This window comes from Chiloscyllium punctatum, chromosome 13, assembly GCF_047496795.1.
Source record: "Chiloscyllium punctatum isolate Juve2018m chromosome 13, sChiPun1.3, whole genome shotgun sequence".
NCBI lineage: Eukaryota > Metazoa > Chordata > Chondrichthyes > Orectolobiformes > Hemiscylliidae > Chiloscyllium > Chiloscyllium punctatum.
In genome coordinates this window covers 25,697,011-25,707,986 of record NC_092751.1, presented here as the reverse complement: position 1 = coordinate 25,707,986, position 10,976 = coordinate 25,697,011, and positions in this window count along the sequence as shown.

The window sequence follows — 10,976 nt, the reverse complement described above, 5'->3', positions numbered from 1 at the left end:
AAGAGAGGACGAAGCAGAGCGAGAGGGAGCGAGGGAGAAAATGGGTGAGAGAGAGACAGGGAGAGAGTGAGCAAGAGAAAGATAGAGGGGGGTGAGAGAGAGAGAGAGAGAGAGAGAGAGAGACGGGCGAGAGAGAGCGACAGGGAGAGGGGTGACAGAGGAGAAGACGTTGCGAGAGCGAGACAGAGGGGATGAGAGAGCGGGAATGAGGGAGAGAGTTTGTGAGAGAGACGGGGAGAGAGTGAGAGAGAGGCGACTAGCGAGTGACAGAGATGAGTCAGAGGGGGCCGTGAAAGAGAGAGAGAGGGGGTAGAGAGAGAGAGATGGCAGGAGTGGGAGGGAGGGTCGAGAGAGACAGAGAGAGAGGGAGAGCGAGAAAGAGAGAGAGAGAGAGATGAGAGAGGGCCAAGGGGTTGAGAGAGGAAGAGAGGGTGCGAGAGCGAGAGTGAGATGGGATGAGAGCGCAAAGGAGGGAGAGATGTGTCGAGAGAGAGAGAGGGCAAGAGTGATAGAGGGGAGTGAGAGATGGCGACAGGGAGAGGATGACAGAGAGAGAAGCCATAATGAGAGAAAGAGTCGCAGAGAGATGAAGAAAGGAAGTGAGCAAGGGGGAGAGAGTGTGCACGAGAGAGACAGCGAGAGAAAGAGGGGCCGAGAGAGGGGTCAAGATGGAGGGAGAGAGGGGACAGATACGAGAGAGAGTGCGAGAGAGAGGGAGAGAGATGGTCGAGAGAGAGAGGATTGATAGAGAGAGAGAGAAGGGGGCGGGATAGAGAAAGAAGGCTACAGAGAAAGAGAGGGGGGGAGTGAGAGAGAGAGGCCGCGAGAGAGGGAGAGGGAGTGAGAGATAGGGGAGAGCGAGATGGAGAAATGGGGCAAGTGAGAGGTAGAGAGAGAGAGAGGAGGCAAGAGACAGAGGAAAGGCCATAAGAGACAGAGAGAGAGAGATAGACAGAGACAGAGAAAGAGTGATGAGGCAAGAGTGAATGAGGAAGACAGTGGTGTGAGAGAGAGAGAGAGCACAGACAGGGGCCAAAGAAAGAGAGGTGCGAGAGAGAGAGGGGCGAGAGAGAGGGGGGATGATAGACAGAGGGATAAAGAGAGAGAGCGAGAGAGGGAGAACGAGAGAGAGAACGAGAGAGAGAGAGAGAACGAGAGAGAAAGAGAATGAAAGAGAACGAGAGAGAACAGGAGAGAGGGAGAAAGGTGCAAGAGAGAGGGAAAGAGGTGGCAGATACGAGAGATAGTGAGAGAGCAAGAGAGAGAAGAGAGCGAGGGAGGGAGACAGGGAGAGAGTGAGCGAAAGAGAGCAAGAGACGGGCGAGAGAGGGGCGACAGAGAGAGAGCGAGGGGGAGAGAACGAGGAGGACAGAGAGAGGGAGAGAGAGGGGAGACAGTGCGAGGGGGGTAAGGTAGAGGGATACAGAGAGAGAGAGCACGAGCAAGTGAGAGAAGGAGAGCGAGAAACAGAGACGGGAAGAACAAGAGAGAGGAGGGCAGAGCGAGAGATGGGGGCAAGCTAGAGACAGAGGGATGAGAGAGAGGGTTGCGAGAGAGAGAGGAGGTGAGGGAGGGAGGACTGAAAGAGAAAAGGAGAGAGAGAGAGCAACAGACAGACATAGAGAGGGATAGAGTAAGAGTGAGAGAGAAGAGGTGAGAGAGGGAGGGAGGACTGAGAGAGAGGAAGAGAGAGAGAGAGAGACAGACAGACAGACAGACAGGCAAGCACGAGTGAGCGAGCGAGAGAGAGAGTGAGATGAGCGAGAGAGGGGAGCAAGAGAGAGGGAGAGAGAGACCGTGAGAGAGGGTGAGAGCACAAGAGAGAGAGAGGAAGAGTGAGAGAGAGATAGGAAGAGTAAGAGAGAGAGAATACGAGTGTGGGAGGGGGACAGAGAGAGGGATAGAGAGAGAGCGAGAGAGAGGGACAGCAAAAGAGAGGGGAGGCGAACGAGAGACAGAGGGATGAAAGAGACGGGCACGAGAGAGACAGAGGAGGCAAGAGAGGGAGGGAGAGCTGAGAGAGACAGACAGACAATGTGACAGAGAGAGGCAAGGAGAGGGGGAGAGAGAGGAAACGATGGGGGAGAGAGGGGAAAGAGAGGGAGAGAGAGGAGATGATGGGAGAGAGAGACGGGTCGATGGGAGAGAGAGCGGACGATGGGGAGAGAGAGGGGACGATGGGGGGGTGAGAGTGGGGATGATAGAGGGAGAGAGAGGGGGAAAAAGCGGGGATGAGAGAGTGGAGAGAGGGGATGAGATGGGGAGAGAGAGAGGACGAAAGAGGTGAGAGTGAGGGGAGAGAGAGGTGACGAGAGGGGTGGAATGAGGGGACAAGAGAGCGGAGACAGGGGACGAGAGAGGGAGAGATAGGGAACAAGAGACGGAGAAAGAGGGGAAGACAGAGGGGGAGAGAGATTATGAGAGGGGGCGAGGGGAAGAGAGGAGGGGAGAGTGGGGCAAGAGGAGAGAGAGGGGACGATGGGGGGCTGAGCGGGGGAGAGAAAGGGGGAGGGAGAGGGTAAGAGAGGTGGGACAAGAGGGGGAGAGAGAGGACGAGTGTGGAGAGAGAGAGGACGACAGAGAGAGAGAGGGGAGGAGAGAGAGGGGAGGAGAGAAGAAGAGAGGGGACGAGAGGGGAGAGAGTGGGGACGGGGATGAGAGAGAAGGGATGATAGGGGGAGAGAGAGCGGACGATAGGGAAGAGAGAGGGGACGATGGGGGTAGAGAGAGGGGGAGAGAGGGGGCATAGAGGGGATGATAGGGGAGAGAGAGGGGACGAGAGAGGAAGAGAGGGAGAGAGAGAGGGGACGAGAGAGGTGAGAGGGATGGGAGAGAGAGGGAGAGAGGGGGAGAGGCAATGAGAGGGGGGAGTGAGGGGACGAGAGGGGGAGAGAGAGGAGACCATGGGGGAGAGAGGTGGAGTGAGAGGGGGAGGGGGGGAGAGAGAGTGTAAGAGAGATGGGACAAGAGGGGGAGACAGACAAGATGAGGGGGGAGAGAGAGGGTACGAGAGACGTAGAGTGAGGGGACGAGAGAGGGAGAGGGGGAGACGGGGGTGAGAGAGAAGGTACGAGAGGGGGAGAGAGAGGGGACGATGGGAGGAGAGATAGGACATGAGAGTGGGAGAGAGGTGATGAGAGAGGGAGAGCGAGTGGACGATGGGGGTAGAGAGAGGGGACAAGAGAGGGAGAGAGGGGAAGAGAGAGGGGAGAGAGGTGATGAGAGGGGGTAGTGAGGGGACGAGAGGGGGAGAGAGGGGGGACGATGGGAAGAGAGGGGGGCAGTGAGGGGGAGAGAGGGGCGAGAGAGACGGCAAGAGAGGTGGGACAAGAGGGGGAGAGCGAGAGGACGAGGGTGGAGAGAGAAGGGACGAGAGAGGGAAACAGAGGGGAGGGAGAGAGAGGGGAGGAGAGAGAGAGAGACAGGGGACGAGAGGGGAGGGGGGATGGGGTGAGAGAGAAGGGTCGATGGGGGAGAGAGAGGGGACGAGAGGGGAAGAGAGATGGGAGGATGGGGGAGAGAGAGAGGGGATGATGGGGGGGGAGAGAGAGGGGACGAGAGGTGGAGAGCGCGGGGTTGATGGGGGTGAGGGGGAGAAAGAGGGAGAGAGAGAGGGGGAGGGAGAGTGGACGAGAGAGGGGAGAGAGATTGGATGCGAGGGGGAGAGAGGGGTGAGAGAGGTGACGTGAGGGGGAGAGAGAGGGGAAGAGAGAGAGGGGAAGAGTGGGGGGGGAGAGGTGATGAGAGGGGGAGGGGGGGAGAGAGAGTGTAAGAGAGATGGGACAAGAGGGGGAGACAGACAAGATGAGGGGGGAGAGAGAGGGTACGAGAGACGTAGAGTGAGGGGACGAGAGAGGGAGAGTGGGAGACGGGGGTGAGAGAGAAGGTACGAGAGGGGGAGAGAGAGGGGACGATGGGGGAGAGATAGGACATGAGAGAGGTGATGAGAGAGGGAGAGCGAGTGGACGATGGGGGTAGAGAGAGGGGACAAGAGAGGGAGAGAGGGGAAGAGAGAGGGGAGAGAGGTGATGAGAGGGGGTAGTGAGGGGACGAGAGGGGGAGAGAGGGGGGAACGATGGGAAGAGAGGGGGGCAGTGAGGGGGGAGAGAGGGGCGAGAGAGAGGGCAAGAGAGGTGGGACAAGAGGGGGAGAGCGAGAGGACGAGGGTGGAGAGAGAAGGGACGAGAGAGGGAAACAGAGGGGAGGGAGAGAGAGGGGAGGAGAGAGAGAGAGACAGGGGACGAGAGGGGGGGGATGGGGTGAGAGAGAAGGGTCGATGGGGGAGAGAGAGGGGACGAGAGGGGGAGAGAGATGGGAGGATGGGGGAGAGAGAGAGGGGATGATGGGGGGGGAGAGAGAGGGGACGAGAGGTGGAGAGCGCGGGGTTGATGGGGGTGAGGGGGAGAGAGAGGGAGAGAGAGAGGGGGAGGGAGAGTGGACGAGAGAGGGGAGAGAGATTGGATGCGAGGGGGAGAGAGGGGACGAGAGAGGGGTGAGAGAGGTGACGTGAGGGGGAGAGAGAGGGGAAGAGAGAGAGGGCTCGAGTGGGGGGGAGAGGTGATGAGAGGGGGAGCGTGGGGACGAGAGGGGGGAGAGAGGAGGGACGAGAGAAGGAGAGAGAGGGGACGATGGGGGAAGAGTGGAGGAGTGAGAGGCGGAGAGGGGGGAGGGAGAGGGCAACAGAAGTGGGACAAGAGGGGGAGAGAGAGAGGACGAGGGTAGAGAGAGGGGGTTGACAGTGGGAAAAAGACGGGAGGGAGAGAGGGGGAGGAGAGAGGGAGAGAGAGGGGGCGAGAGAGGGAGAGAGAGGGAACAAGAGAGGGAGAGAGAGGGGAAGACAGAGGGGGAGAGAGATTATGAGAGGGGGCAAGGGGAAGAGAGGAGGGGAAAGAGGGGACAAGAGGAGAGAGAGGGGACGATGGGGGAGGGGGGTGAGCGGGGAAGAGAGGGGGAGTGATAGGGTAAGAGAGGTGGGACAAGAGTGGGAGAGAGAGGACAAGTGTGGAGAGAGAGGGGACGAGAGAGGGAGAGAGAGGGGAGGAGAGAGAGGGGAGGAGAGAGGGGACGAGAGGAGAGAGAGTGGGGACAGGGGTGAGAGAGAAGGGATGATAGGGGAGAGAGAGGGGAAAATGGGGGAGAGAGAGGGGTCGATTGGGAAGAGAGAGGGGACAAAGGGGGTAGAGAGATGGGAGAGAGAGGGGAAGAGAGGGGGCAGAGAGGGGATGATGGGGGAGAGAGGGGGGACGAGAGAGGGAGAGGGAGGGGAGAGAGAGGGAGAGATGGGAGAGAGCTGATGAGGGGGGGGAGTGAGGGGACGAGAGGGGGAGAAAGAGGAGACGATGGGGGAGAGAGGTGGAGTGAGAGGGGGAGAGAGAGGGGAGACAGAGTGTAAGAGAGATGGGACACGAGGGGGAGACAGAAAGGATGAGGGGGGAATGAGAGGGGACGAGAGAGGTAGAGAGAGAGGGGACAATAGAGGGAGGGGGGACGGGGGTGAGAGAGAAGGTACGAGAAGGGGAGAGAGAGGGGACGATGGGGGAGAGATAGGGGAGAGAGAGGGAGAGAGGGGGGACCATGGGGGGAGAGAGAGGGTGCCAGAGGGGGAGAGAGGGGGACGAATAGGGGGGGAGAGAGGGGTCGATGGGGGCACAGGGGGAGAGAGAGGGAGAGAGAGGGAGAGAGAGAGGGGACCATGGTGGGGGGGAGAGAGAGGTGACAAGAGAGGAGAGAGAGAGTGGAGAGAGAGGTGACGAGGTGGGGAGAGAGAGGTGACGAGAGGGGGGAGAGAGAGGCAGGAGAGGGGGAGGTGGGGTTGAGAGGGGGGAGAGAGAAGGAAAGAGTGTGGACGAGACAGGGGAGGTAGCGGACGAGAGTGGGGGAGAGAGGGGATGAGAGAGGGGGAGAGAGGGGGCAAGAGCGGGGACGAGAGAGTGGAGAGAGAGTGGAGAGAGACGTGAGACAGAGGGGCGAGAGAGGTGACGAGAGGGGCAGAATGAGGGGACGAGGGGGGGAGAGAGGGGACGAGAGAGGGAGAGAGGGGGGATGATGGGGGGAGAGAGAGGAGTGAGAGGGGAAGAGAGGGGGGAGAGAGAGGGTAACAGAGGTGGGACAAGAGGGGGAGAGAGAGGGGACAAATGTGGAGAGAGAGGGGATGATGGGGTAGAGAGCGGAGTGAGAGGGGGAGAGGGGGGAGAGAAAAGGTAAGAGAGGTGGGACAAGAGGGGGAGAGAGAGGGGTCGAGTGTGGAGAGAGAGCGGACGATGGGGGAGAAGGGGTGAGTGAGGGGGGAGAGAGGGAGAGAGAGGGGAGGGAGAGTGAGAGGGGAGGAGAGAGGGAGAGAGTGGGGAAAAGAGGGACAGAGGGGGATGATGGTGAGAGAGAAGGGACGATAGGGGATGAGAGAGGGGAAGATGGGGAAGGTGAGACCGGTGATGGGGGGAAAGAGAGGGCATGAGACGGGGAGAGAGGGAGAGAGAGTGGACGATGAGGGTAGAGAGAGGGGAGCGGGGGGGGGGAGAGAGGGGCAGAGAGGGATGATGGCGGTAGAGAGAGGGGACCAGAGAGGGAGAAAGGGGGAGAGAGAGGGGACGACAGAGGTGATAGGGAGGAGAGAGAGATGGAGAGAGGGGAAGAGAGAGGGGAGAGAGGTGATGAGAGGGGGTAGTGAGGGGACGAAAGGGGGAGAGAGAGGGGACAATGAGGGAGGGGGGCAGTGAGGGGGGAGAGAGGGGAGAGAGGTAATGACAGGGGGAGCGAGGGGGCAAGAGGGGGAGAGAGGGGGAGTAATGAGGGAGAGAGAGGGGCGATGTGGGGAGACAGGGGAGAGAGTGTGGAGAGTGAGGGGAGAGAGAGGGAGAGAGAGGGGAGAGAGAGTGAGAGAGAGGAACCAATGGGGGAAGAGAGAGGGAGAGAGAGGGGACGACTGGGTGAAAGAGACGGCACGATGGAAAGAGAGAGGGTACGAGAGAGGGGGAGAGAGGGGACGATGGGGGGAGACAGAGGGAGAGAGAGGTTACAATGGGGGAGAGAGAGGGCATGATGGGTGAGAGAGAAGGTACGAGAGAAGTGGAGAGAGGGGACGAGAGGGTGAGAGAGAGGGGACGATGGGGGGGAGAGAGAGTGAGAGAGGGGGCGATGGGGGAGAGAGAGGGGACAAGAGAGGGAGTGAGAGGGGAGAGAGAGGTGAGAGGAGGGACTTTTGGGGAGAGAGAGGGGAAAAAAGAGAGAGAGAGGGAGTGGACGAGAGGGGGAGAGAGGGGGGAGACCGATGGGACGATGGGAGGAAAATGAGGGGACGAGAGAGGAATAGAGAGGGGAGAGAGGTGGGGACGATGGGGGAGAGAGAGGGGACGAGAGACGGGACGAGAGAAGGAGAGAGAGGGGACGATGGGGGGAGACAGAGGGGAGAGAGGGAGAGAGAGGGGACGATGCGGGGAGTAAGAGGGGATTTAGATTGTAGAGAGAGGAGACAATGGGGAGAGAGAGGGGAGACAGAGGGGAGAGAGAGAGGGAGAGAGACTGGACGATGTGGAGAGAGAGAGGGGAGAGAGAGTGGAGAGAGAGGTGAGAGAGAGGGAGAGAGAGGGGACGATGGGGGGAGATAGAGGGGAGAGAGAGGGAGATAGAGGGGACGATGTGGGGAGTGAGAGGGGATTTAGAGTGTAGAGAGAGGAGACAATGGGGGAGAGAGAGGGAGAGAGAGGGGACAATGGGGGAGAGAGAGGGGAGTATGGGGGAGAGAATGAGGACAATGGTGGGAGAGAGAGGGGACGAGAGGGGGCAGAGAGGGGACGATGGCGGTGAGAGGGGGAGAGAGAGGGTTAGAGAGGGGCGATGTGGGAGAGAGAGGGAACGGGGGAAGAGGGGACGAACAAGGGATTGAAAGGGGAGTGAGAGAGAGGGGACGATGGGGGATGAGAGACGTGATGATGGGGGAGAGAGAGTGGACGAGAGAGGGAGAGGGAGGGTTCGAGAGGAGGAGAGAGAGGGGAGAGAGAGGGAGAGAGGGGGGATTATAGGGTAGAGACGGGGAGAAAGAGAGGCAGAGAGATGGGACGATGGAGGGAAAGAGAGAGAGGACAGAGAGGGGAGAGAGGGGGGAGAGAGAGAGGACGATGGGAGGAGAGAGAGGGGATGGGGGGACAAAGAGGGGATGATGGGGAAGGGGGTATGGAGGAGAAGAGAGAGGGAATGGAGAGGGGTGGAGAGGGAGGATAGAGAGGGGATGATGGGGGAGAGAGAGGGGACGAGTCGGGGACAGAGAGGGGAGAGAGTGGAGAGAGAGGAAGAGAGAGGGGACAATCGTGGGATAGAGAGGGCACAATGGGGAGAGCGAGGGGACGACAGGGGGAGAGATTGGTGTGACAGAGGGGACGAAAGGGAAGAGAGAAGGCATGATGGGGAGAGAGTGAGGGGAGACAGAGGGGACGATGGGGGAGAAAGAGTGGATGAGAGCTGGAGAGAGAGGGGACGATGGGGGAGCGAGAGGGGACGAGAGGGAGAGAGAGGGGACGATCTGGGGAGAGAGTGGGGACGAGATTGGGAGAGAGAGGGGAGAGAGAGGGAGAGAGAGTGGACGATGGGGGGAGCGAGTGAGGACGATGGTGGGAGAGAGAGGGTACGAGACAGGGAGAAAGTGGGGACATTAGGGGGACAGAGAGGGGACGATGGGCGAGAGAGGGGGCGAGAGGGAGAGAGAGGGGCCCTGAAGGAGAGAGATGGTCAGGGGGAGGGGGGGACGAACGAGGGATTGAGACGGGAGGGAGAGAGAGGGGACAATGGGGTTTGAGAGAAGAGATGATGGGGGGGAGAGAGAGGGGACGAGAGGGGGAGCGTGATGGGAGGGAGAGGGAGAGGGAGGGTACGATGGAGAGAGAGAGGGAGAGAGGGGAAAGAGGGGGGAAGAGAGAGGGGACGACGAGGAGGTGGGGAGAGAGAGGGAGAGAGAGGGGTCGATAGGGGGAGAGAGAGGTGACAATGGGGTGAGACAGAGGGGACGAGAGGGGGAGATAGAGGGAGCGATGGGTGAGAGAGAGGGCACGATGGGTGGAGAGAGACGGGCCGAATGAGGTGGGAGAGAGGATTAGAGCAGGAGGGAGGGGGACTAATGAGGGAGAGAGAGGGGACGATCGGGGGAGAATGTGGGGGGAGAGGGAGAGGGACGATGGGGGAGAGAGAGGGGACAAGAGAGGGGCGAGAGAGGGGAAAGATAGGTGACGAGAAGGGTGGAGAGAGAGGTGATGAGAGGGGGAGACAGGGGACGAGAGGGGAGATAACGGGGATGAGAGCGGGATAGAGAGAGGACGGAGAGGGGAGAGAGAGGGAGAAGGGAGGGGGCGAGAGAGGGGAGAGAAAGGGGAGAGAGAGGGGAGGGAGAGGCGACGAGAGGAGACGAGCGGGGAGAGAGGGGTGACGATGGGGGGAGAGAGGTGATGGGAGAGCGAGGGGACGAGAGGGGGAGAGAGAGGAGACGACAGAAGGAAAGAGAGGGGACCATGGGGGGAGAGAGTGGGAGTGTGAGGGAGAGAGAGGGGAGGGGGGGCATGAGAGGGAGAGAGAGGGGAAGAGAGAGAGGAGAGAGAGGGCTGGATGGGGAGAGAGAGGGGAGAGAGAGGGGTCGATGGGGGAGAGAGGTGATGGGGAGCGAGGGGACGAGAGGGGTAGAGAGAGGGGGCGAGAGAAGGAAAGAGAGGGGACATTAGGGGGACAGAGAGGGGACGATGGGCGAGAGAGGGGGCGAGAGGGAGAGAGAGGGGCCCTGGAGGATAGAGAGGGTCGTGGGGAGAGGGGTGACGAACGAGGGATTGAGACGGGAGGGAGAAAGAGGGGACAATGGGGTGTGAGAGAAGAGATGATGGGGGGGAGAGAGAGGGGACGAGAGGGGGAGCGTGACGGGAGGGAGAGGGAGAGGGAGGGGACGATGGAGAGAGAGAGGGAGAGAGGGGAGAGAGGGGGGAAGAGAGAGGGGACGACGGGGAGGTGGGGAGAGAGAGGGAGAGAGAGGGGTCGATAGGGGGAGAGAGAGGTGACAATGGGGTGAGACAGAGGGGACGAGAGGGGGAGATAGAGGGAGCGATGGGTGAGAGAGAGGGCACGATGGGTGGAGAGAGACGGGCCGAATGAGGTGGGAGAGAGGATTAGAGCAGGAGGGAGGGGGACTAATGAGGGAGAGAGAGGGGACGATCGGGGGAGAATGTGGGGGGAGAGAGAGAGGGACGATGGGGGAGAGAGAGGGGACAAGAGAGGGGCGAGAGAGGGGAAAGATAGGTGACGAGAAGGGTGGAGAGAGAGGTGATGAGAGGGGGAGACAGGGGAGTAGAGGGGAGATAACGGGGATGAGAGCAGTATAGAGAGGGGACGAGGGAGGGAGAGAGAGGGAGAAGGGAGGGGGCGAGAGAGGGGAGAGAAAAGGGAGAGAGAGGAGAGAGAGAGGCGACGAGAGGAGACGAGCGGGGAGAGAGGGGTGACGATGGGGGGAGAGAGGTGATGGGAGAGCGAGGGGACGAGAGGGGGAGAGAGAGGAGACGACAGAAGGAAAGAGAGGGGACGATGGGGGGAGAGAGTGGGAGTGAGAGGGAGAGAGGGGGAGGGGGGCATGAGAGGGAGAGAGGGGGGAAGAGAGAGAGGGGAGAGAGGGCTGGATGGGGAGAGAGAGGAGAGAGAGAGGGGTCGATGGGGGAGAGAGGTGATGGGGAGCGAGGGGACGAGAGGGGTTGAGAGAGGGGGCGAGAGAAGGAAAGAGAGGGGACGATGGGGGGAGAGAGAGGGGACGAGAGGGAGGAGAGAGAGGGAAAGAGAGGGGGAGAGAGAGGGAAAGAGAGGTGGGGCAACAAGGGGAGAGAGGACGAGGGTGGAGAGAGAGGGGATGAGAGGAGAGAGAGAGGGACTGGATGAGAGAGAAGGGACGAGAGGGTGAGAGAGAGGGAATGATGGGGAGAGAGAGGGGACAAGAGGAGGAGAGAGAGAGTGGTGGGAGT